The sequence below is a fragment of the Enhydra lutris genome, unplaced genomic scaffold (genome assembly GCF_002288905.1).
Source record: "Enhydra lutris kenyoni isolate GAN:26980312 unplaced genomic scaffold, ASM228890v2 scaffoldscaffold19, whole genome shotgun sequence".
Taxonomy (NCBI): Eukaryota; Metazoa; Chordata; class Mammalia; order Carnivora; family Mustelidae; genus Enhydra; species Enhydra lutris.
This window is the reverse complement of record NW_019154103.1, coordinates 1,140,187-1,167,094: the sequence shown is the minus strand read 5'-3', so window position 1 is coordinate 1,167,094 and position 26,908 is coordinate 1,140,187. Positions and strand designations below refer to the sequence as shown.

At 43.8% G+C, this 26,908-nt stretch overlaps 1 long non-coding RNA gene across 2 annotated transcripts in view; it reads right to left on the bottom strand.

The window, feature by feature from the left end:
• Window positions 1-26,908, bottom strand: part of LOC111148311 — a 371,316-nt gene that overhangs the window by 139,045 nt on the left and 205,363 nt on the right. For both annotated transcript variants that reach the window (XR_002640686.1, XR_002640687.1), the window contains exon 2: window positions 3,164-3,551. This is a non-coding gene — a long non-coding RNA (uncharacterized LOC111148311). The remainder of the gene's footprint in view (window positions 1-3,163; window positions 3,552-26,908) is intronic.

Here is a 26,908-nt window from a genome sequence, read left to right as displayed (position 1 = left end):
AAGTCCTTGTGAAGTTTCCTTCAGCAGGGACTTGGTGTCTCCTTCCTCACTGCAGACACATTTCCATAAATCTATTTCTGTCACAGAATAGAGTCTGGTTTTCAAGCTGCCCATCTGTGAATCATGCTTTTTCTTTCCCCACCTCACACGGTGTTAAACTGTAGGCGAGTGAAACACTCCTGCTTAGCTGAAAATCCATGTCACATTAGTACTATGTGCCTGTCTATTCTGTAACCTGATGGGGCTGGCTGGCTGTGTCAGGACTGTAGCTAAAGCCTCAAAGCTGAGGACAAGAGGCAAAGACTGGTCTCCATCATCTGGTGGGAGCACCCGAGTTACTGCAGAATATCTCCCACCACCTCCCTCAGAGGTGGCCAGATGGGCCTTTTGCCCTTCTCCTGCACCATCTCGAGTAGTCTCTACGAGCACGTTCATAGAAAGGGGAGTCCTCGAGGAGGTCGCTGAGGGCCTTTGGGGGATAGGACTGCTGTCTTTGTCTGCCCCTTCCCATGGCATGCCCTCTAGTCTGGTGAGGGAAGGCTGAAAAAATACTCATTGGAACCACCCTAATGTGGAGTTCCCATTCTGACCTGTATGTTTTAGAGAAAGTATCTCAGGAATTCCTCCGGCATCCTCCCCATGGAGCAGGCAAGCTGTGGCATTAGGGGACATGTCCTCCTGAAGCCCCTCTGTACCACATTCCAGGTATCCACTTCTCCTAGAATGCCTTCCAGGGCCTGCTGGGGTCCAGGGTCTGAGGATGGGAGGAACACGTCTCACAGATTTAAATTCCAAGGGGATTGAGAATTCTAAATTCAAACTGATCTTGCAGGCCATGAGGAAGGTGTATTTGTTAAGGTAGGAGGCTAGAAGGCACTTTATTTCACAGTATTGTTAGCTAGATTTCTAACTCTTAACTATTTGGGTATCTGGCATGTGGACCTCCATCTGGACTCCTGCCTTGGGCCCTGCAGGGTTAGGGGTGGGCCTGCCTCAGGGAGATCAGGGGGCCTGTAGGAAGAGAAGATGGACCCTTGCCCTCTGGCTATCTGGCTTTGAGCTACAGGAAAAGAAGAGGTTCATCCAGCACCTTGTGAGAGGTTTGTAGTTCCCCATGAAAGTCTGGTAGGGCTGGGAGATGTGAATCTAAAGCCTAAAGCTTGTGTGGGGTACTCTGAAGTCAGGAGGCTGGCTGGAGTAATCCAGCACAGCAAGCAAGCACAGTAAGGAGACAAGATGGCTGTGGGCAGCCCACTCCCCTGCCGTTTGGTATGGCAAGCATGTGTGAGCTTTCTTTGGGCCATATGGATACACCTGTGCCTTCAGGGAACCCTGAGCCAGAGGTCTTCCTGTAAGCATAAGGGGCAGAAGTGGGAAGCTAGCCAGGAAGGAGCTGGGGTGTTCCTCAAAGGTCAGCCAGAGTGTTCTTTAGTCATAACCCAAAAGTGTATAGGGAGGAGGTCTCCTGTATGGGTTCTCATAAATGACATTTGAATGCCTGTGGCACAAAGAACATTCAGGGTCAAGAAATCACTGCTGAGAGTACCACCAAGCAAAACTCCTGAACACCTTGTAGCCCCTCCCACCCCCATTCTACTCTGACCCACAAAGACCCAGAAGTGGGGAGGAAAAATGATGTGGTTAAAAAAGGGGAAGGACATTCTCAGGTCCCTTGTAATTTCTGATCCAAGGGGAGTCAGTCCTCAGCTACAGAAAGGAAAAAGCTTCAGTCTAGAGGGAGAAAGAAGTTTTGACTTAGACAGGATTTTTTTTAGTACCGGAATAGCTTTTAAGTATCACAGTGCAACTTGTTCTATAGGTGGGAGCAGCTCAGAAAGCTCTAGGGTAAACCCAGGATGCTGTGTGGGGGTGCGGAGGGCATCTAAAGAGAGCTTGAGTTGGGCTAAGGATAAACTGGTCTCCTTTCATATCCCAACAAGTTCACTGGGCTGGTTCTATGTCAGAGATTCTGTGCTCACAATCTCCTAACACCAAACTCCTTACCCTTTGCCTTGGCCTTGAATCTGACTTGAACATCCTTTTGCAAGGTAAAGGGTTATTACCCTGATAATTTGGTCTTTGAGTCTTTGAGTCACTTCTCTTCTCTTAATGTCATCTGTAAGATAAGAATGATGGTACCTGCTCCTGGTGTGAGTAAATGCACGAGAGCACAGGACCAGCACATACTTCTCTCCGTGCCAGTCCTCTACTGGGCAACGAATGTAAAAACATGGCACAGGCTGAGAAATGTGAACATTCTCAAGTTTGCAGGGGTGATGCCTGTGACTCAGTCTCCCCAGCCTTTCTTGGAGTGGCTCCTTCAGGGACTGCTGGGCTGTGATCCCAGGTCTGTGTCTGGAGGGTGAGTGTGGCCCTCGCTGCTGTGTCTTCAGCAATGTTTAATGCTCATGCTGAAAAGGGCAAAGGTGGCTGGCTCAGCTTCTTCCTTCAGATCTCATATATGGGGATAACGATTTCACAATATTAATTTGGATAATTAATATCCTAATCAACGTATGACGATGCATTATTTATTCTAGCAGGGTGATTGTGTGACAAAAGATTACCTTTGGTACCGACTCCTCTTTTGTCCTAGACATGCTATTCCTCAGCTCACGCTTGAGAACAGTGGGCTCATTGATTCCACCCAAGTTGTTTGGAAGGATGCACTTTCCATGTGAGGCCCACTGGACACCATCCTGGAAGTCTGTGAATCCACTTTCGGGAGTAGACTGGTGCCTTTGCGCATGAGTAGTGGGAGGGCAATGTGCCTCTATTTTCCTTGCTGTTTATGGCTCTGCACTAAAAAACACCTCTTCTTTGACCAGAAAGATGGTGTGAAAGATGGGCACATATTAATTAAGGCAGCAACCAGCTTAGGCCACATGAAATTGCCGTACTTCCATTCCCTCTGGATAGTCTCTCCTGGCTTTTACTCACAACTTCTGCTATTGCCCTTGTTGGCTTGTTTGGTTCAGAAAAAGATAGCCACCCTGCTTAGGTGAGACACGATGGGGAAGACCACGGAGGTGCTCAGGGAGCTAACAGTCATATCGTGGCCACTGGCACAGGGAAGCAGAGATAGCAGAGTGGCCTGGGACCCCACATGGAGACTGAGGTGTGAGGAAAGCTGAAATAAGCAAGTGTTGTGCTCCTTCCTTACCTGAACTCTTTCTTGTCCTATGACGTGAGGGTGACCATGAGTCTCTGGGGGGCATCCAAGGGCCCATGAAGCAAGTTCCTTGGTACTTCCTGCCCACTGCCAAAGATGATACCTCAGGTCTTGGTGTGCGTCTGGACGCTAAGCAGTCCCTATAGAGGGGACACTCTCTTCGGTGGCCAGATGGCAACAGGCACTGGCATATCAGACGTGGGGTCCTTCTTTCCCCCAGCTCAGAAGGGCTGAAGGAAAGCAGCTCCTTAGAGTGTTTGCCTGGTCCACTGGTCTGATTCTGAAGGGTGTTTGCTGGCCATGGCTCAGTTCTAGTCCTCAGGGAGCCAGAAGTCCTGAATGATGGTATTGTTGCTTTTGAATACTTCTGAGGAGCTGTCTGAAAGAAAAGAAGAGATAAAGTTGAAATGTTAAACGTTTCCAACAAAAGCTATTAGAGGAGAATTTCCTGACTCAGCACTTGTTGACATTTTTTGAGGCTTTCCACAGACAACCTAAAGTTATTCTTTTTTTGTATGTGGTTTTTTGTTGTTGTTGTTTAGGATTTTTTGGTTTTGTTTCATTTTTTTTTTTTTTAAACTTTATTGGCTTTCATTGATGAGAGGGTTGTGCAAGGAGGGCCTGAGGCAATGTCAGGAAAAACTGGTAACCCATCCAGGAACACTCCTTCTTGGTGCCAGAGAAACCCTGAGCCTGGCCTTTCCTGCCCTAGCCTCTGCTGAAGTTTGACCCACCCTCCTCTGGAGACACTAAGCTGTTCTCCAGGGAGCTCTGAGTCTCCTCTCTCAGGGATTCTCTCCTTCCCCATTCCTGTGGAGTTCGGGCTTATTAGCCTATAGGCCGCATGGCCCTTAGCTTGTGTCACATGTTGAATTGTGACCCCCTGCCCACATTCCTATGTTGAAGTCCTAACTGCCAGTACCTCAGAACATGCCTTTATTTGGAGATAGGGTTGTTGGAAAGGAAAAAATTTTCTCTGTCCTTCAGGGTTTTCCTGGTTGCTCTGAGAATGCAATGGACATTAAACAGATTAACAGGAGAAAATAAAACTTAATTCTGTACGTACAGGGTCTCCATAAGAAAATGAGGCCCAGAGGCAGTCAGGTAGTTGAGGCTGGTACGCCATTCAGAGTTAGGGAGAGAAGGGTGTAGGGGTTTGGGAAGGAAGACAACCCGCAGGAGGATGAAAAAGAGTAAATGTTTGGTGAACAAATGTTTGCTGGGACCTAGAGAGGAATTTTCACCAACAGACTTTGCTCAGTTCCTCCCTGTCTGCTGCTCACGCTATACTGTACTGATATCAGTGGTGAGAGCTCCCTTCCTGCAGCAGTTCCTCCATCTCAATTCTTTTAGGCAGTTAGGAGGAAAGTCCTAGTTTCTTCCTGAGCCTTATGTTTCTTAAAAGTAACCAGCACATACAGTGAGTGCTGTGAAGTGTGTAAACCTGGCGATTCACAGACCTGTACCCCTGGGGCTAATAATACATTTTATGTTAATTAAAAAGAAAAGTCATCAGCACAAAACAGTCCACGTGACAAAGACACACAGTTGGGAGTGGCAAACTTTGCTCCTCTATGGGGTCCTTATAGAGGCAATCCAGTTATAATAAGGTCTTGAGCGTGGGCCCGAATTCAGTGTGACTGGTATCCTTGTAAAAGGGGAAGTTTGAAGCCAGACCCAAACACAGGAAGGCATCCATGTGGAAGATAAAGGCAGAGATCAGAGTGATGTTTCCACATGCCAAGGAATGCCCAAGACTTCCAGCACACTGTCAGGAGGGGGTGAGAGACCTGGAATTGATTCTTCCTCACAGCCTGTAAAGAAAGGACTGACAACTTTGACCCTGCAAGGTCAAAGGACCTTGATCTCTGGCCTCTGGTCTCTAAATCTGTGAGACAATAAGTTTCTGTGGTTTAAGCCACCCAATCTATGGTACTTGGATACAGCAGTCCCAGAAAACTACTCTATCTTGGAATTCTCTATTTTTCTCCATCTTCCTGTTTATAGTGTCCCCCACCTCCTCCCCCTGCCAGTGTATCACAGTCAATGAGACCATGCTCTGGAGTCAGACTGTTTTCAATCCAAAGCTCTACTGTTCACCAGTTATGTGTCCCTGGCTTTTTTCTCTGCCTGGGTTTCCTCATCTATAAAATGAAAGCAAGAATAGTAATACTGACTTCATAGAATAAATGGAAGAATTGATGTGAAGCCTGCCTTGAAGATGAAAGTGTGCAACTGCTGTGCACAATCCGAGTCAGAAGGCCTCAACTGTACTGAGTATCTACTCAGTACAGCCCTTGGGGCTAGTTCTGAAAGAACAGATTCTGAGTTACTCCAAGACCTTGTTTCTAGACTGACGATTCACAGACCTGTACCCCTGAAACAAATAATACGTTATATATTAATTAAAAAAAAGAAAGACCTTGTTCCCATTTGCCCTTACCACTGTTGGAATACTCTGATTACAGACATAAAACTTTCATGGGGAATAGTTCAGGGCGCAAGAACTTATGTGATGATAGGCTCACAGGATCATTGTGCTGGCTCGGTCAAGTAGTTTTTTTGTTTTTGTTTTAAGATTTTTAAGACTTTATTTGTTTGGGGAAGAGAGAGATAGAGAGCACAAGCAGGCTCCCTGCAGAGCAGGGAGCCAGAAGCAGGGCTCGATCCCAGGCCCCTGAGATCATGACCTGAGCCACCTAGGAACCCAGTCAAGTAGCTCTCCATTGCGGCAGCGCACCAGATGGCGCCGGAAGTGCTCTGAACATAGACTGCTTCCTGAGCCCTTTCCCCAGACCGGCTCCACTGTTTCCAAACCATGCATGAGCTGCTGAACCTGTCTCTGCTTCACTTTCCTTCTCTGCAAAATCAGGGTAATGCACATGTCCCTGTTTCACAGGCCGTGTGACCAGCACTGAGGGAACTGGCATAGACACCGGTAGCAGGGCTGCAGCATGGCGGACGCTCGGGAAGCTCCTGTGGGGGAGTAGACGTCCTGGCAGGATACCCCTCAGACTGTGCCCCTGCTTTCCGGCGAGTTTATTGATTCCTCTTGGCTTAACAAACTCTGGCACCTCTGTCACATAGAGGCTGCGCAGTTTCCGAGGGCTTGGCACCAGAGCGGATGGGTAAAGAGGGTTGTCTGGCCAGAGAGTGTGTACCGGGGAGCAGAAGTCGGTGGACAGCCTTTGGCTCACCATAGAGGCCCTCCAGTCTTGAGCAGACGTCAAGGCCACACTGAGTAGGGAATCTTCATTTCAGGTCTTGCTCAGGTCTTGCTCTCCTTTTTTCTCACTTCCCGGGCCTCCCTTTTCTCTCTGCTCATTTCCAAGCAGCATGCTTAGGGTCTGAGACAAGACCTGGGCTCCTTTCTGGCTCTACCACTTCCCAGCTGTACCATTGAAGGTGAGGCTCGCAGTGTCTTTGGGCTTCTTCATCCTCATAAAGGAGAAATTTCAAGTCCCCTTTTAACGGCCTCTCTTTTGATATTTAAATGAAAGGTTGAGAAGCCCTTTTAACTCTGAGGAAAGTACTCAATCAATCTCATTCATGATCACTCTTGTGGCCTCACTCTGGGGGGGTGACATTTGAGGCCAAAGGGTGCTCTTGGTGGCTGGACCTCAGAGCCCATCTCATAAGGTGGGTCATAACGCTCTGCTGAGTGGCAAGGATGGACTGAATGTTGAGGACCCTGGCTCTGGGGAGACTCCAGCTGAGGTATCTTTCCTTTCCCAAGAATCAGAAGGGCTCAGGCCAGCAGAGTCTGTACACTCATGCTTTGAAAAAAATAAAATAAAACAACGCAACAACAATAGCTGCTTGGGCCCACATGTTACTCCCTTATCTCCCATCGTTGGCCTGTGCCAGTAAGATCAATTGCTCCTCTGTCTCCTTTGGTAACTTGGAAACTGTGCTGCGGATCTATGATAACCATTTTGGCTGGAACTCATTTCCTTTTGGAGGTGAGGAGGGAAAAAAGGAAAGCAATGTGACATAGACAAGGAATAGGTGATTCTGTAAATTTTGGCAGAAAGGCACGGAGTTTTTTAAAAGCAAGCAACTAGAAAGAGAATATTGTTTGACTTTGTTCTTTTTTTCTTCATCCTCCGAGCTCACATTTCCAAGAGCTTGAATTATCAAAACTAGAACAAGAAAGTATATTATCTTAAATGTCTCCCATTAATCACCAAGTCCAGCCCAGTGGCGAGAGAAAGATGACTCATTTCCACAGTTGATTTCTTGGTAATGGTGGGTCAAGGCTTGCCCTTATGTTTCCCCTCCTGTCTACCTAATAGAGAAAGCTTCCCCTTAGGAAGTACCCATCCTGGAGCAATTTTTCAAGGGAAAACTGCAGACAGGAATAGCCACCGACATGAAATTATTTCTCCTAGGGAAACAAGGTAAGAATGAGAGCATAGTGATTATAAATACAGGCCTTAATCTTAGAGAGTTGTAGGACGAAATTAGAGGACCAGATAAAGCACATAATCCCTTATGAGATACATTGACTAGGTCTCAATGAACAGTAAATATTTACTATTCCCCTTCTGTGTGCCAGATCCTGTGCTCAACATGTAACTTTTGGCATTGTTTGATCCTTCTTCCTTCGTACGTTATGTGATGGGTGCCATTTCCCTCTAGTTTACAGATAGGGAAAGCAAGATGCTCAAGTGAGTTGCCTAAGGTCATATAGCTGGCAAGCGATGGAACCAACATTTTTTTCCATATTGTCAGCCTACGTTATTATAGAATTATGTACCTTCTTCTACACCAATGGCCGTGAGATCCCTGTAAGCAAATCAGGGGTGGCAGAGCCGTGAGGAAAAGAAATCGACCCTCTTCTCCCCCACACTGCTTTTGTGAACCAGTACCGAGTTCTTCTCTAGAAACTTAGAATTCTACAGCATTAGTGAGTCAGAGGACAGGGGTAGCTTTTAGCCCCCCAGGAGGCACTGCAAGGGTTAAGATGCTCTTGAAAGGGTTTTTAAGAGGATGCCCTTTCTGGCCCTGGCAAATTTCATCTCAAAAAAGTTGGATCAGCTGTTTTGTCCCCCAGCAGGCAGTCTGTCCTGATGGCCTGTCCATACTGGGTCCTGGGGTGGGGGGATGGTGGGCAGGAGGATGTGGTGTGGCTTCTACAGAGTGGCCAGTCAAGACGTGCATGCCCTGCGGCCTGGGGCCAGGGCTTCCCGAGTGTGGAGATGGGAGGTACTGCTGAAGGACTGCTTCAGACTCTGGGAGTACTATGAGCAGGGGCAAGGCAAATTCATTTTTATATGGTTGAGGAGAGCCGTGCCTCCAAGAAGGTTTATGGAGAAGCGAGTCTAGCAGTTTCTGTAAGTGCCTATGTTTCCAACCGGCGGAATGTAGAAAAACCCCATGGGGTCAGAATGACCCAGTTTGGTGACTCCTCGGCCAGGCTCTGGTCACCCTACAAGCCACTCTGTCTTCATGAGGTTGTGCGAGGGCGAGGCTGAGCAGAGAGCGTGTTTGGGAACACCTTAATGATGTCAGGACGCTTTTCATTGCTCATTTATCACTTAACAGCTCAGATTTGTAACGTGCTACCCGCCGTTCTCCCTTTAGCCCAGACAATGCATTCTTTCAACAGCATGCGGCTCAGTGGGAAGAGCACTGCTGAAAGCAGAGCACTGGTGCCTGCAGCCTGCCCCTCTGCGGAGGAGGGGCGTGTGGGGGGCAGGTGGGGACCAGATGCCTGGCTGCAGCCGGGCTGGGGGGTGAGCACATGGAATAGCCACTTCTGGTTCCACTTACTCATTTCTCTGTGCTGAAAGGTGTCATATAAATGCTAAATAGAACAGAGAGAGATGGGGGCCTATCTATTTGCATTTTGTCTAATGTGAGCAGATGCAGATAGAAAAGCAGCTTAGCCACGGCTGTTCACCTGCCCTGCCAGGCCAAACATCTCCAGCCCATTTCAATGCAGCCCGCGTCAGTTCTGCTCCAGTGCTGCAGCAGACGTGGGGTGGGGTGCGGTGCAAAGGGGCGCACTCCCCTCTGTCCTCAGTGGGTTTACAAAACTTGTTGAGGAGACAAGTTTAACCACAGGAACCATCTGAGGACAATACAACCCGGCATATGGTTAAGTGGGAAGTCATGGGAAACAGATGAAGTGCTGGAGGAGGCCAGAGAGGACAGAGTCCTGTGCATTCTGGCTGGGCAGGAAGGCTTCTTGGGGACAGAAGGACTGGACTGGCCCTGCAAGGCTGGCCACGGGGTGAATGAGCCAAGATGGCAGAAGAGATGGGCTAAGCACTCTGCAGGACCTTCTCTCATCTGCTGCTCTTCTCCCAAAAGGTTTCCCACCCCTTCTCCCCTTCGGAATGGTGGGTCCTCCTCATCTTTGAGGACTTGGTTTAAATGTTCTGCTTCCAAGAGGTCTACTTCAGCTACCGTGGCAAAGGAGCAGTCCTCTCCACTGCATTATTCTCTCTCAGAGTATCCTGCTTTTTCCTCCCCTGACTGAACTACCACGGGCGATTAGATATTTACTTGTCACTGTCTTCCCCCTGGATCACACCCGCCACATAGGCAGGGACTCCGTACATCAGCTTCATCCCCTGTGATGTTGATGGACAAGCACAATGCCTAGAGCCTGAGGTGCTCAGGAAATACCTGTTGCATGCAAGAGTGACATTTGAGGAAAGTCTCATTTAGCAAATGTGTTTGTTGGCCAGTTGAATCAGAGCTCTTATTTTATGTACCAGGGAGAAAATCTATAGATTCCATAGGTTTGGCAGAGAGCTGGATGTCTTTGAGGAGGAAGGGTTTTCATTAAAACATACAACCACAACAAAGCAAGAAAAACAGAGCAACTGATGTAAGCATGCCAACCAAGCCTGCATGTGAAGCAATGGAATAAAAAGAAGTAAAAATTTATGAACAATTGCAGTAGGGCCCTGCATAAACATGACCCACTATTATGCATAATTCAATGCATGGCATTTTAGTGTTGGACTCTGTCCAACATGGTTTATTACTGGATGAAAAAGGAGAATCTTGTTAAAACACAGCTTTACCTAAAACACGGTCCCAGACAGGGATCCGGAGAACAATGTCCCAGGGAGGCTCCAGTTTAGTTCTAAGACAGGGACAGAGTTCTCATTTCATCCTCTGTTCAACTTCTTGCTTTGAACAAATGAGTAGCCTGGATTATTCTCCTTTTTAAAACCAATTGTTTTGTTTGGTGAAGATGAAAAGAGCCGTGTCAGCTCTAATACAGGAGAAAAAAAGTTTTTAAGGTAAATATCCTTGGGTATATAGTGGCTGCTTTTCTATTTAAATTTAAACTGAGGAATATATAATTTTAATTATAGAAATTAGAGGCTACAAATCAGAAATATCCTCAGATTTCCTTAAATGATTAAAAATGATCTTTCTTCACTTTGACAGAAATTTTTTTGAGGAAAGACAGGGGTAGGAAGGGGAGGAGGGGGAGGGTGGAGGGAGATATGATCAGAAAATACAGACTGAATTTTGAATGTTGGCTCATGCAATTAGTATCCTGTCTTTTCTTAAGCAACCACCAACAGAACCAGAAAGTTAGCATGTCTTTAGAAATTGCTTCTCTCCACACCCCTCACCCCCACCTTCCACTGGCCCATGAAAGTCAAATTGCCTGGAAAAATACATTCTGATACTGAAAACAATATTCTGGTTGGACTGTGGCTTATTCTTGAAGCTGCCACGCAGGAGTCTTTTGCAGGAGCTTTAAAATTCTACAGATCAGGTACTTTGTGGTTTATAGAATATGAAAAATAAAGCTGGTGGTTTGAATTTAAAAAGATTTTTATCAGGCCTGCCTATGATCTTAACATTAACTAAGAATATGATCATGTTTTTAACCATTATGGTTGGGTTGAGGTGATGGTCGTAAGCTAGACTCCGTGAGATGCCAGTTCCTGGCCTGGCCCCATCCTTCACACTTCCACCTCCACTCCCCACCGCAGGCCTGGGTCAGGTTTCCCAGGCAGAGGAGAGACCCTGCTATGGCCAATCTCAGGATTGCTATGAAGGATCTATTTCTTTTCTACCCTTTTTACTTCAGTGTTTTGTGCAGGACATCGATCCACATTCTGTATACAGTGTTTGTAACCATGCTTGAGGGGAACTTTTCCAAGTCAGATTCTATGCCATAAATATATAGACAGCTGAACCCTGGAAAATACTCTGAACTATAGATCATTATATAATTTGGATAATCATTTACAAAAAGCAATGCAATTTGAAAATTTGTTCTCTAAACTCTGGAAATGACTTTTTTTTTTCCAAGTCTTTTTTTTTTATATTTGTTCTTTTAAAAACTGGGATATCTGGTCCACCTAAATTAATAAGAATGATGTTTATGAATGATGTGTGGTCATTGAGATTTACTTGGAAGATGTTAGAGAATGTGTATCAATACTGGGGTTCTCTGAGGACGCAGAAATCAAGACTCATTCCTTCTTCCTCATTATCCTTAGAATTTATTTTTCCTTCTACAGTACTCCAAATACCCAGATCCTTCACCAGTGCAAGTGGAATCTGCAATGTGGAAACCAAAGAGACCATATGCCTTCTAGCTTACCTTCCTAAAGAACTGTAAGGCACTTGCTAAATTTTCAGGCTTGTGTTCAGCATCAGGACCATAAAAATTACAAGAGTAGATTGAATGTATTAGGCTTAGACATGCATTATTTTTAAGTCAGAGAGTTAAACTGAAAGAAAATTGAGAATAGAGAAATAGGTCGGTGAAACAGTATAAAAAACTGAGAAACAGATTGGTGTATATACAGACATTGGTCATTTATGTTAGAAGTGGTACTAAAAAAATCAGTGGGGAAAAGGTAACTTAATAAATTAATGGTATTGGAATTTTTTCCAAGTAGAAAAAAGTTCAGCTAGATTCCTTTCTCATTCCATACAGAAAAACAAATTCAAGAAACACAGTTATAAAGCAATTAGAAGTAAACAGAAAATTTCTTCACTACCTCAAAAGTGAGGTTTTCTTCAAAGTAGCAAAAGTATATCTTATAAAGAAAAAGATTTATAGATTTGACTATATTGAATTAAAAACTCTTATATGACAGAAGACAGAGATGGGGCTGGAGGTAAGAAGTGGTATGGAGAATTCGTACCAGATATAATGGCCAGAAGATGAATGTCCAAACCATATTTTAAAAAAGAAAATACTTAAAAGAAAATAGAAGCTACTTTGAAAATGAGCAAAGAGAAGAGAAAGGTAATTCAAATCAGACTAAACCTAAATGGTTAATAAACATATTAAAAAAAAAAACAAACAAACCTTCCCTACCTTACAAGTAATCAGCAAAATGCAAATAAAGAAGGAGATACCACTTCATACCCAACAATCTGGCAAAATTAAGAAGATTGATGGTATATAATATTCATGAAGAATACATGAATTACATTAGCATATTAGTATAGTTTATTAGTTCATTAGTATAACCAATGATTAAGAGCAATCAATAGTTTTTAATAAAACCTTTGAGGCATATAATCTATGTTTCAGCATGTCTATTTCTAGGTTCTCTTATTTGCAGGGTAAAGAATTGAAAACAACTTAAGTGTCTAGTCAATTTAGAATGGCATGCTTTTCAAAGTAGCCATAAAGTAGATACGGGCACAAATCAGTAAGAACACATGCTGGCCATGAACTCAGGCTGAGTTCTACTAGGTGATGGCAGGGCTCTGGGGATAGTTTCTGCACAACAGAGGTGGTTGTACTAGTAAAGATGCTTGAGTAGTAGGCCAAAATAAAGAGACTAGAAGTCATGGGTAGGGGCTCTGGATTTAACTCCTCTGGGGTTGAATTCTGGATCTATTGCATATTGGCTGTGAAACCTTGGGCAAATTCCTTGTCTGTTCTTTTAGTTTCGTTGTGTACAATACTGAGGTTATAATAACCCTTCCTCATGGATTTGTTATGAAGATTAAGGAAACTAATATAAAAAAACTCCTAAAACACTTCCTCATATCCTTATTGAGTAAGCACTCAATATATATAGTAGGAAAATGGAAATGAATAAATAGAATGCACTGTATGTTTATATAACAGAATATCACATAACAATTAAAATGACTGAACTTTATGCATTAACCTAGATAGAGTTCAAAAAATATATTGGGTGAGGGACGCCTAGGTGGCTCAGTTGGTTAAGTGTCTGCCTTTGGCTCAGGTCATGATCCCAAGGTTCTGGGATCGAGCCCCGCATTGGGCTCCCTGCTCAGCGGGAAGCCTCCTTCTCCCTCTTCCTGCCAATCCCCCTGCTTGTGTGCTCTTTCTCTCTCTCACTGTCAAATTAAAAAAAAAAAGTTGGGTGAAAAATAAAACTACAAAAATAACTTATTTATGCATGCTTATCAGAAGTTAAAATGGAAAGGTATGGACCAGGAGAATATCCACCAAATTGATATTGATTATCTCTGGGGAGCCCTCGGGGTACAAAATGGATTTCAACTAATTTTTTTTTAATCTAAAAGAAAAAAATTCTCAAGCAAAATTAAAAAATTCAACATTTGTTAATTCTGAGTTGTGGCTAGACATTTGTAATATTCTCTGAACTTTTCTGTATTTGAAATTTCTTTTTAAAAAGACATGGAGGGACGCCTGGGCAGCTCAATTGGGTAAGCAGCTGCCTTCGGCTCAGGTCATGATCCTAGCGTCCTCGGATCGAGTCCCACGGCAGGCTCCTTGCTCAGCAGGGAGCCTGCTTCTCCCTCTGCCTCTGCCTGCCACTCTGTCTGCCTGTGCTCACTCTCTCTGACAAATAAATAAATAAAATCTTTAAAAAACAAAAAGACATGGAAAAATGTGGGGCCAGGTGTCAGAGATCTGAATGCTAGTACCAATTTTCCTCTAATTAGCTACCTGGCTTTGAGCCAATCACTTAAATCTTTCAAGATTTTTGTTTCCTCCTCTGAAAAATCAAGTTAAGAATGCTTTTTACCTCAAGGTGGGGGGGGTGAGAAATAAATGATATTTGTGGGAAGTTCTATAAATGCCAGAGCTCCATTCCCGTGTTCATTAAAATAAAATTGGGTTGTTGGCTTGATAATTCCTAAGACTTCCCTAACTCTACTGGCCTAAGACCAGTAGAAGTGTTTTGAGGAAGAAGCAGGTAATGTATACAAAACTATTAGGTTGGGAACAGGCACCTGGCTTGTAGCAGAGACAGCTAGATGCCATCTCAACACTGAGTCTCCCCTTTTCCTCACTAGTAGAGCTTTGCATTTATTCTGGGTGGTGATGTGCCTAGATAGAGAGATGCATTTCCTGAGTCTCCTGTGAGTTGAAGTTGTTGATTGGGCTTCTAGTAATGTTTAAGAATGCTGCCTCAGCTGGGAGAGGTTTCTTTTTGCCCTTTTTCTAACCTCCCTTTCTGTCGCATGAAGTAAAGATGGTGGCTGGCATTTCAATAGCCATCTTGAATCATGAGGTGACCTTAAAGATGCAAGGCACGTGCTAAGTCTGATGGAGAAGAATGGTAGAAAGTGTCTGGGTCCCCGATGACTGTGGAGCTGCTGTTACAGCCCTGGGCTGCCCACTTCAGGACTGCTTTTACATGTGGAAAATAAACATGTATATTTTTAAGTCACTTATTTGTGCTTCTGCTATATGCAGCTGAACCTAATCCAAATTTATATGCTTTTGTTTTTCTGAAGATATTTGCTTCCCTCCAAAGCGTTTTGTTTTTGTTTTAAAGATTTTATTTATTTGACAGATCGAAAGAGCACAAGCAGGGGGAATAGTAGTGGGAGAGGTAAAAGCGGGGTTTGATCCCAGGACCCTGGGATCATGACCTGTGCCAAAGGCAGATGCTTAAGCATCTGAACCATCCAGGTAACCCCAATGTGTTTTTGAATAGGTAAGCTAGCAACGAGGAAAATAATAGTACAACCCATCCTTCTGGTATATGGAAGGAGAAGAAACCCTCCATTACTCTCCCCGTTCCTCACTCATCAGTCTCTTTGCTATGAAATGTCTCAAGGGTGTGTCTCCAGGAGACAAAGCTCAGAGAAGGCTCTGCTGTGTGCCAGGCCCCGTGTACATATCTGTGTATGTTAGCTCCCACTAGACCATCCTTGTTCTGGTAGTGAGTGGGGAGGAGCCCTTCTCCCAGGAGTCTGAGGTGGCCAGTTTTATTCGTTGTTCCTGGTCAGATTCAAGGGTAAGACAATAAGAGACAAAATAGCTCTCCCTGGAAGTGGAAAGGAGAAGAGAGACTATGATTACAGGTTCAGTTTTGTCAACTCCTAGACTTCCGTGAGCCAAAGCTTTCTGTGACCTGATTCTGGAAATTGCAATACACACCCTTTAGGGAGAATATTATGCCAACTATAAAGGAATACTAATCAATACTAACCAATAGGCAAGACCTCAGCCATACTCAGGACATATGGAGAGTGACATTACCATCTTTTTAATGTAGGAGGAAGAAGAAAGAGAGATGTAAGATGTTCCCCCTAAGTGTTAGTAATAAAGAGGACATTAAAAAGATCCATCAACTCTTTGGAGCTATGTGTTATATGCAAGGTCCCCACGGAGAAATTCTCTGGAACTTAATGTGATAGCTCCAGCAATTTTACTCAAGATACAAAGCTTGGTAAGGAAGTACATTTAAAAAGTAAGAAAAAAGAAAAAGAAAGAAAGAAAGAAAGGCAAAGGGAGAGAGAAAGACAGTAAGAAAGAAAGAAAGGAAGAAGGAAAGAAAAGAGAAGTGAAAAGAAGAGAAACGAAAAGGAAAAAGGTCCAGAAACTCGGGTAAATTTTCTCTATCACCTCGAATTAAATGCAAGACCTTTGTTGGCATAGGGTTAGTGGTTCAATGATGTTCAAAATGCGATTTCCTCGAATTTGGGAGGGGTAAGCTTATTCTAACTAGAGCAGTGGCACCCTTAGCATGTCTTTGCATCTGTGCAAAGTCAAGGAATTCTAGGTCATGTTCTTAGGGGTTCCACAGAATCTGTGGGACTCACTTTTAGGGGGTAACCTGAGCCTTGTCCCTAGTCTCGGCTGGGTTCTAATCCATTTTCTGCTATTTGTGCCATGGACAAGTCATGGAGCTTCATGTTGTCTATTTTTCCTCATTTCCAGATAGTGGGATTAGAACCCCTTGTGTGAGCAGTTTTGGGAAGCAGGAAGGAGCCATTTTGAGTGGAAATGCCTAGTGGTGGGCTTCACACAGAGCAGCGCCTCTATATTGTGACTCCTGCCCACTTCCTCCCCTCCTTACTCCGGTCATGATTACGGCAGATGCCCAGAGCTGCCCCTACTGAGTTGATCCCCAAGGCTGGGGTCATGAGCAGAGAATAATGCAGAGGGATATAAGGGGGGGGGCATGCGAGAGGTCCACACCGATGCCAGCAACAGGGTGGGTAAATGAGTGAAGAATTTAAAAACAATTATCAAACCAGTGAAAATGGGATTTGCTTTCCATTACCACCATGTACTCCTGATTCTAAATAATGTCAAGATAACATATCTTCCCTGAAACAAGTTTTTGATGATCTAAATTTGAAGCAACAGCTGTGGTTATTGTTGGGTTTTAATGCTCTGCGTAAGCTTCGAATCAGCACATTTTTATTACGCTTCCTTCAATATACATTATATTTTATATGAAAGTGAATTCGGAGAATTCCTAGTTTTGTGGGAATAAGCTCCACACTTTTATTTCATGAACCAGTTCATAAAGGCTTGGAATCATCTGAGCTTACATCACGCAGGGTCTGTTTCCTGGACTCCATTGTACTGCACATTCCTGCATTTAAACACTAGATTTAAGGTAAATGATCATTGCAAAAGATAAAGAAACTGAATTTGAGTTACATCCTTTCTGTCATTCTCTGGGAGCATTTTGAGTGTTATCTCTGAAATATGAAACAATGACATTACTACACCTGGGGTAGCATGTTTTTGTTAAGTGTAAATTTTAGTTCGTATGTGAAATATCTTACTGAGTGTGAACAATATCTTTAAAATTGAAATATGCTCTTCTTTTACAATTATGATTGCTTTTAAATGAAAGAATGAATCCAGTAAGTAATCACCACAATGATATAATTTCATAATTATCTGACTTGTATTTTTTGCCGACATTTTGATTTTATTAAAATTTACTTAGAAGTTTTACTTAGAAGTTTCTTTATAGAAAATGATATTGTAGCTTCTTGTAAAGAAAGGATCAAAGTTCAAACCCTAATTTGGAAATAAAATTCTTGAATAAAAAGTGCTTTATTCCTTTTATGCACATACAGTATTTATTTATTTATTTATTTATTTTTAAAGATTTTATTTTATTTTATTTGACAGATAGAGATCACAAGTAGGCAGAGAGGCAGGCAGAGAGAGAGAGAGGAGGAAGCAAGCTCCCTGCCGAGCAGAGAGCCCGATGCGGGGCTCGATCCCAGGACCCTGGGATCATGACCTGAGCCGAAGGCAGAGGCTTTAATCCACTGAGCCACCCAGGCGCCCCAGTATTTATTTTTTTTTTAACTGGCAAATTATACATACAAAGTGTAGTAAAGGAACATTTTCACTGTCTCTGAAACTTTCACTGGCTTTTCTGGCCACGCTATTTTAAATTTTATTTCAAGATTTTGATGAAAATAATTTTGTTGAACAGATGGGGGACGTTACGAGTGAACTGTTTGGGGGATTAAATACACATGATAAGCCAGTGATCCCGGTCTCCCTGTCCTGAGTGCGGAACACCAACTTGGCAAGTGGGGTCCAAAAGCACACGGCTTCCCAGCTGCTGGAAGAGAAAACTTTTTCTTGGTTCGGGGCACTGGTTTTTCACGGTCCTGTGGGCTCTAACCTTAAGGAAAATAGCAGCAGCAGTAGTCAAAACAAATAACTTCTCCAGGCATCAGGCAGATATTTCCATCATTTGCTTTCCCAAATGGCCCAGACTCAGACTTCCTTTGGTCTATTTCAGACACTCGAACAGTCTCACCTTAAAGCCTGTGCACTGGGCAATCTATGAAGGAGGGAGTAGCCATTGCATGACCCTTTCTCGGTGAAATTCTTGGTTGCTCCCTCTTGTCCTGTGCTGGGCTTTTTTTCTAATGCCCCTCTGACACTGAATTAAACTTTAATTCTATCTGGGGAGGAAGCTCCGGGTTGGGTTGTACAGCACTGCTGTAGCACCAGTGAGACCGTCTGGGAGTTAATTATGCTGTAACTCTTGCTGGTTGGAGCTCATTAATTCCCCACCTCCTCAGCTCCTTCCCTTTAAAGCTGTTTAGTTATTTGCAGCAGAAGCTGCTCATCGCTGGAAAGAGTCCCTTAGGACCCAACTGTGCATCAAACAATAACTGAAGCTCTTTCTGCCCCTGCTGTAAATGCTTCTCCCCTTTCCTGGAGATGTTTCTTTGGATGAGAAAAGCTGGGATTTGCATGCAGTCAGGTCAGGGCCCTCTGTCCAGTGGAACCCAGGCCAGGCCAGGGCAATGCATTGAGTCACTGGAGGAGAACAGCTATCAACCTCCTGCCTGCCATTAACAGAGATGAACACAAATCTACATCGAACTTGGTTCATTTTTTTAAAGGCCATGCTTGCAGCCCATCATAGTTAGGGCAAGTGAGAACAAGAATTTTGGTGGCAAGTATGCAATCCATCATAGTAATTAAATGGGTTTAAGTACAGCACAAATTGGGAATGGCACAAAGAGGTCCATTTTGGGGACGCCTGGGTGGCTCAGTTGGTTAATCGGCTGCCTTCAGCTCAGGTCATGATCCCAGTGTCCTGGGATCGAGTCCCACATCGGGCTCCTTGCTTGGCGGGGAGCCTGCTTCTCCCTCTGCCTCTACCTGCCACTCTGTCTGCCTGTGTTTGCTCTCGCTTCTCTCTCTATGACAAATAAATAAAATCTTTAAAAAAAAAAAAAAAAGAGGTCCATTTTGACATCCCAACTTAAAAAAATGAACAAAGGCAAGGAAAATTCCTGTCCCCTGCCTCCTGCTGACCCTCTCCCCATCTATCTCTGCTTCCAGCACCTCTCTCCATCTCTTGTTTTCCTCTGGGTTCTGGATCTCTTGGATTTTCACTCTCCGTATATCCCTGTCTCTCTTTTTCCAGCAGATTACTCTCTCTTTTTACAAAATCCTTCTTCCTCAATATAACTTAAGTAAAATCTTCCAGAAATGAAAACCAAACCAAACCAAACCTCACCCACTGCCCCTGCTCTCAGCACCCTGCCCCTTATTTTAGGCATCCTGCCAACTCTAGCCAGAGTAATGTACTTACTCTGTGGTTAGATTTTTCATCAAGATTTCAGAGAAGTCCTCGTACTGACTCACACCACCCCTGCTCCCTCCTTTGGTTTAGGCTCTTAGGTCCATGGGAAAAATTTCGAGCCACTCATCTAATTAAATCAGCCCCTGCCTCACCCAACCTGAGCTTCCCTGTCAAGTGCTGATCTCTGGGGGTTGCAAAACAAGTGACCGAAAGCACATCTCCAGCTCTGAGCATATAATTTCCACCTGTACTCTGGAATGTATCACAGACCCTAGAACCAATGTGCTGGAGTGCCAGCCATATTAGACTCATTTCACACAGCTTCACAGAGCAGCTGCCTGTGGATGGCCATGGCTGCTGTTGAGTACCCAGAGTGGCGGGGCACACCTGTTTAGGATGGGAAATGAAGAAGGGGACCATATCCAATAGCAGTCACAGTGGGGACTGAAGAAGGCAGGGTGTAATTACCTTTGCAGCATCTCTCTGCCTCCCCAACATCAAGGGAGTTTATGAATTCCTCCTGATTTAAAAAATAAAAAAAAACACAAACCATATATGGTCCTAATGCCAGGCAAAGGTGGATTATAGAAACAGTTTTAAAATCTGCCTCTAGAGAGGGGATGACACCAGGAAGGAGAATATAGCCACTACAAACCACATTTCTGAAGGGTTTGCTCTAGGCAGATAAGACAAAGCCTGAATTTAACATTTAAAAAAAAAATACTGAAGCAACTAATTTTCTGTAAACATATATTTTATATGAGAGTAGTCATGGCATATCAGAGGAAGGCTATTTTTGTCGCCCTTCTCCTAAAGCAGCATGTTTTACATAGATGCAGGGGGCTTCCCCACTAATAAATGACTGCATGACAGGCCCTTCTGTCCATTAAAATGGACTCTTTCATCAGGAAGATGATGTCTGCATTTTTTATGATATTTCTTAACCAGGAATTTCTGTACTCATTTTTTCCTTTTACCTCTTTAAAAAATTATTAAATATAGCACACTTACAGAAAAGTGCATAAAATATTAATGTACAGCCTAACAAAGAATGAAGATGAAGTCACCTTGATCTATTTCAAGGAACGGCGCATTGTCACAACCCAGAAGCCCTCGTGTTACTTTCCCCCCAATCCTCTCATCTCTCCATGGAGGCTTCTCTTCTGGCATTTAGAGTGACCACAGCTGTCCTTTTCTTTACACTGTGAACACCCATGTATCCTTAAATAGTATAGCTTAGTTTTGTCTGCTCTGAATTTTATAAAGAAAATCACAGAGTGTATATTATTTTGTGTCTTGGCTTCTTTCACTCTACATTGTTTATAAGCTTCATTCATGTTGATACACCTCTAGTTTATTTGTTTCCCCTGTCATGTAGTGTCCCCCTGTATGAATATACCACAATTTACCCACTCCCACTGGCCATTTTCTGCTACAAACATTTCTGTTTGTCTCCTGGTGTACATGTTTCTCTAGGGGTTTTATCTAGTCTTGATGATATTTAATCTGGAAGTCTTGAAAAGATCAGGAAGAGTTTATAAGTCCCTATAAGAAAAAAGACATGCCAGGCACAGGGAATAGAGGGATGCAACCATGTGGTATGTTGGGATAACCACGGTCCTGTATTATCAGGGTGTGACGCTCGAGCAATTCTAAAGAGAGTTCCTGATAGGAACAGGACTGTAAGTGTTACAGTGCGCATTTATAATATAGGGTAACAGACACATTTTGAATTATTACCTTCACCGTGCTGGACGTGCAGGCTAATTAGAGTGGGACTATGTAGTTGGACCGAGTTATTGTGGGGCTGAGATCAATTCTGGGCAGCCTTATATGCTAGGGATCATCACATGTTAAATGGCAAAACGACATTCATCTTATAGCCCCGTCTGAGCTGCTAAGTAGGTGCCCAGGGTACTGTGTTTTGAGGAATCCGAGGCTATGTCTTGTAGCAGCTAGAAAGCCTTGACTGATAGCGTGGGGCTCATGTGTCATGGAGTTGCTGACTTGTATCCAAGTGCCCCTCTCTGCAGTAGATGGGGCCACTCTGGGAGAGCCCTCCACAATCCAGCTCATGCCGGTCTATGCATTGTTTACATTATTACACGTACAGTGCTGCTCTAATCACCACAGTTGCCACTGTCAACGGCATCAGCCATCTGTGTGCCTGGGAAGAACAGCTACTGGGGCAACCAAAATTTACCCCCTGTTGGCTTTCAAATAATAGCACCAGGAGGTACTGAATGTCAAGGTCTTATCTGAGGAATGATAAAACAAGGAGCTTGGAGCTTCGTGTGCTATCATTAGAACAACCACATTTGTTATAGAAAAACAAACAACAAATTATGTTTTGAGTCTCTCTTTCTCTCTTAAACCACAACATTCTGTCCCACGAGCTGAAATGGTCCAGTATCTATAGAAGGCTGGTTTGATTCATGACTCTAACCATGTCAGTTCTGTGGTATTAAAAATAAGCCCTTGGAATTAGAGCAAGGCTTTGCTTCAGGTAACCTGGTTATGGAACATGTGCGCATCAGAGTCAGTGGCCAGGAAGAAACAGGTCTATGTGCTAAATTCATATTATCAATGGGTTAATGGTGCACCTGTGGAAGACAAAGATGAGCTTCCTCATGAAATAGCCATGTTCTGAGTGTTGCCGTAGCAGTGGGAGCCAGATAGGTGGGCAGACTACAGTCCTAGGAGATGAGGCACAGTAAACCTAATGGACCTCTGACTTAATATACAGAGACAAGAAACTAGACACTTCCAATGCCATACAAGTACATCTAAGGGTAGCTCCTGTTTGCCTGTGGTAGAAAAAATGACCACAAAACATTTCACACTGACATGGAGGCCAAAAATCGCAGTAGAAACCATTCTTTGTTGTGTGAACTGGATAGGTTCTTTACCATTAGTGAATTTCAGGTTGCTCCTCTGTAAAATGAGAAAACTACTTCACAGTGTTGTTAAGTGGATCTAATCAAATGAGACTGTGTATATAAAAGTCATGTGTAAATTATATAGCACTGTACAATATTAGGTATTAGTAATAGTAGTAGTAGCTCATAAGGATATTTCAAGGTTCAAAAGAGATCATGTATTTGAAATCGTGTGGAAAACTCTGGAAGGGTACAAATGTAGAGTGGTAGTTGAACTAATAGCATCAAGGCTTTTAGTTATGGGTGGCTAGAGATGCTGTGAGACATATGTGAAAGAGGGTATAAGAGCACTGTGGAAATAAAAAGTTCAGAGCATTTTTAAAAATGGAAGATGAGCCCTGGAATTTTCCAGAACAGAAGCATCAATGTCAATGGAACTGTGAACAGGTTAGAAGCCAAGTCCTGAACGTTTTGTATTTAATAGGTATTTTTGGTTATAAGAAAAGGAGACTGACTCAGGTTACAAGAAAGAAATGGAGATCCATTGATGGATACATGTAGACAGAGATCTGTACCACACCTCATGGGAAATTGCAAACAGCCAAGTCCCATGGAGAATGGAATGCATAGCAGGAACTGGGAGGTTATGTAGGATGAAAAGCAACTGTAGGAACTGGATTATCTTGTTGCCCTAGAGCGACAGGAGTTTCTAATTTTCTTCTGTTCATGTCCCTACACAACCAAGAAACTCATCTTTTCCTCAGTATGTCACTTGGTTTCTGCTTTCTAGTACTCCATCCAGACTTACCTCAGCTCCTGCCTGCCCACAGTTTGTCTTGCCTGTGGCTTCTACTGTTCTACGTTCCTGCTGATTGTTTCTTACCTTCTGTTTCCTTCCCACCTTCCAACTCACGAATCTCTCTCTCTCTCTCTAGTTCACATTTAGACTCTTCAGGAGAGAGAATCTGAGACGGTCCATTTATCCCATTGTCTGCTGGATGTGACTTTTGTGTCAGGCCAACTCAGACTGACTGCTCTTAGGTCAGGCTTCTATACCTGGACCAACTAGTTACCTGTGGTCCAGGACGTAGGTCACATGGTATGAATACACCAATGTATGTCTCAAGAACCCCTTAGCTTGGGGCTGTCAGTTGGGACCCTCTTGGCAGGGCGTGAGGCACGAGTCTGCTGGTGGGCACATCTTCTACAGCTTCAGGATGTATGTGAGGGTGCTTGGAGCTCTGTGGTTTACTTCCCATTACTAAGTCAGTAGAAACCCTGTAAGGAACTTTCTTTTAGGACAAACAAATTAAACATACCCATCCCCCATACAAAAATATGATGATGATGGTAGAGAAGATGAAGGAGGAGGAGGAGGAAAGAGAAAGGAAGAAAAGTGTGAGGATTTTGAGATATCTTGTGTGAAAGCCTTTCTCTGAAAACCACTCTGAAAAGAGACAGGAAATGTATGTTCTCGAGTGCCAGGAATAGTGTACTTGGCCCAAATTGAGAATTATTTCAGATTCTGGTTATTTTACCTAAAGTAGAAGCAAAGAAGCTTCTTCAACATCCTTAAGAATCCCAGAATTTTGGAACAGAAAGAAAGCTTGAGGTAACCCCCCTCTTCGTTTTGCATGGTCTAACCCCTTCACCATAGAGAAACAGAAATGTGGGTCACTAGGGAGAGAGTGCCTTTGCTCTGTGACTGCAGAACAAGGGATTCTCTGCCCTCGAACTGCTAACTCTAGTCAGATGGATTCCACTGGGGCCCTTGTGGAGATGAAAACTTGATTGGCTTGAAAACTTTACCCCTGCCATTTGGGGTAGCTGGCCTGGAATGGTTGTCAATATTGCTTTTATAAAACAGAAATCTGCTTTTTCTGTTAGAGGGTGGTGTATTTTCTAAAATTTGTCTTCAGCCCTTGGGTGTTTCCATGCCATTTCTGTATGTCCCATTCTCACCTCCAATTGACTCAGCCTCAAAGTTGTTCCCAAATATCTAGAAGAAGGAGCCATCTTGGTCTCTGGTCGGCCTATTAAGGCTGTGGCCACTAAGAGCAAAAACAAATCAAACACCACTAGCCAAATGCCCCGGCAGCTAAACCAAACTCTTAAACTTAATCACACAAACAATGGCCATCCTGGGTGAGCCTTTTTATAAATTTTGTGTCCTGCCAACAAAAAACACAAACAATATTGCCACTGGATTTTTTAAAATTTCACATATTACGGTGATAGCCAAGATTCTCATTATTCTTAAGTGATAAACAAAATAACTAAAATATGCATAAGGTATCTGTTGTTTTAACTGTATGGCCTTGGGCAAGTTACTTAGTCTTTGTACTTTACTTTGTTTCTCATCTGAACACTGGATTATTAATTATCCTAGCCCTGTGCATGGCTTATAGCAAGTGTTTAATAAACACCACCTATTAATATTACATACCATTTTATTTAGTCATCTTAAGAACTTTATGAAGAATGAAGCTTCTGTGAAGTGAAGTAATTCACTTAATTTCTAGAAGGTACTAAGGGAGAGAGTTAGAGGAATAGGAAACAAATTTTCTGACTTCAGTTAGGTGGCCTTTTTGCTCATCAGAACTACTACCCACAAACCCTATAGTTGGGAGAATGTTCTGAGGAAGGTCCCAGAGCTGGAAAATATCTTCCTGCTTTTCTCTTCTTCCCAAAGAGGGCTGAGCAGGGGGAGCCTGGATCTGAGTCTCCGCACCCAGGATTCAGGGGCCCCACTGCAGTCCCTATCTCGAGGTTCTCTTCCTACTGGGCATCTTGAGAATTTCCTGAATGTTCACCACCCCTCTTCCCTGAAAGGTGGAAGGATCCTTGACTCTGGAGGTGTTTGAGGAGAACTGTGTCCCTCCTCCACCTCTGCTTATGGTTGGGTCTGTCTGCCATTCCTTAAGAGACCTCAAGCACTTCTTGCCACAGAAGCTAGGCTCCTTGCCTCGGAAAATCAAAATAAGGCTCACCAAGTTTCACTTTCTTCTTAGGGTAGCTAATGTGCATGGAGTTACTCAATAAGATTTATCAAGGGCACCACATAGAACATGGAAGATTTTTCTTAGGTGATGAAAAAGGTGGCCCTTCCTGGGGAAAGGCCACCCTGTTGGCCACCTCTTCCAAAATAGCCCTGTGGACTAAAGTTCTGGGAAGTCCAAGGAATGGCATGGGCATGATTTTATTGGCACCTGTAAATAGGCAAATTGGCAACTCTTCATTATCTTCTTCACGGACAGATGGGGCAGTGGAGCTTGTCCTTAGATGCCTGCCAGAGGCTAATTTGACTGCAGTTGGTATCGTGGAAGAGATCAGTGAAAACTGAAGTGAAAGGAAAACTAGGATTCAGAGAAACCAGGCAGAGTCTGGAACAGGACTTGTCTGTAGGTCATCTGGAAAGCATGTACCCTTAGGAACTATGCATCATAAAAGCCTTGAGAAGAGAACAGGGGTGGGATGAGGTAGAGAAATGTCCATGGGCCCAGAAACCCATTCAAATGCACACACAGCCGCATGTGAACACCTAAAACAAATGTGGCTCCTAAGACTTAGCCCCCAGCTTATTACGTAATCACTGAATTTGTTGGCTTGCTTGTGTGACTCAGGAAAAGATTTAGACTATTTCCACTCCTTCCATAGACCACTGCTAAATGACCAGATGAGAACAAGTCCATGGCCTGACCTAGCTGCCAGCAGCCCATGAATGCTCCAGATGATGCAGAACTCATAGCAAAGGAATTCATATTCTTCTTGTTCCCCACCCCCCCACCATGAAGAAACAAAGGCCTCCACTTTTGACCCTGGCATTCCCTCGCTGCTGTCTTCTCTTCCATGACACCTAGGTTTGATTTTCTTTATCTTAGGTATTCCAGTGAATATTTGCTGAATTTTAATTTAGATTGAATGCAATTCAGAAGACTGAGGCTTTCCAAATTTCAAACCTCCTGAGAAAGGTGTGTATGTGTGTGTAAGAAAGAAAATTTCTCTGCTTGTCTCCTCACCGAAAGGCCTTCTGGGATCTCTGAGCTCAACCCAAGGAAGAAAGCAGATTGGTTACCTCCGTCTGGTGGGTTTTATCAAAATGTGATAAAACAAAGTAATGAAAAATGGTGGGCTGAATTCATTATCATTCAGTGAGGGGCTCTGTGCAGCTAACGGGGCTGTAACTCACTTGCCTCATGACAGTTTTTATTGCTCTGTTTCAGTGCAGTTTTGCAGAGTGAGGGGAATTGCCCTATACAACAGATGTGGGGGACCTTTTTCTTTTTCCCTGTCCCGTGGACGGGCCCTGAGGCTCAGCGCAGTGACTCACTGCTGTGGTATTATATGCCTCCAGATTAAATGTGTGCTGTGCAAAGTGTGGGGCAGGATTTATCAGTGAGAGTTCTTCCTTTGAAGTATCAGGGCAAGCTACTTGGCTGATGGTTTCTGGAACCTGGCCAAGCCCCAATATGCTGTGAAAATAGACGTCTTAGGTTTTCTTGGCACACGAGCACATTTGCCCTTGATTCTCAGACCTCCACTGCTTTCTGATGTCTTTGAGGCAAGTGTTCTTGGGAATTAGGGCCCGGGGCCAG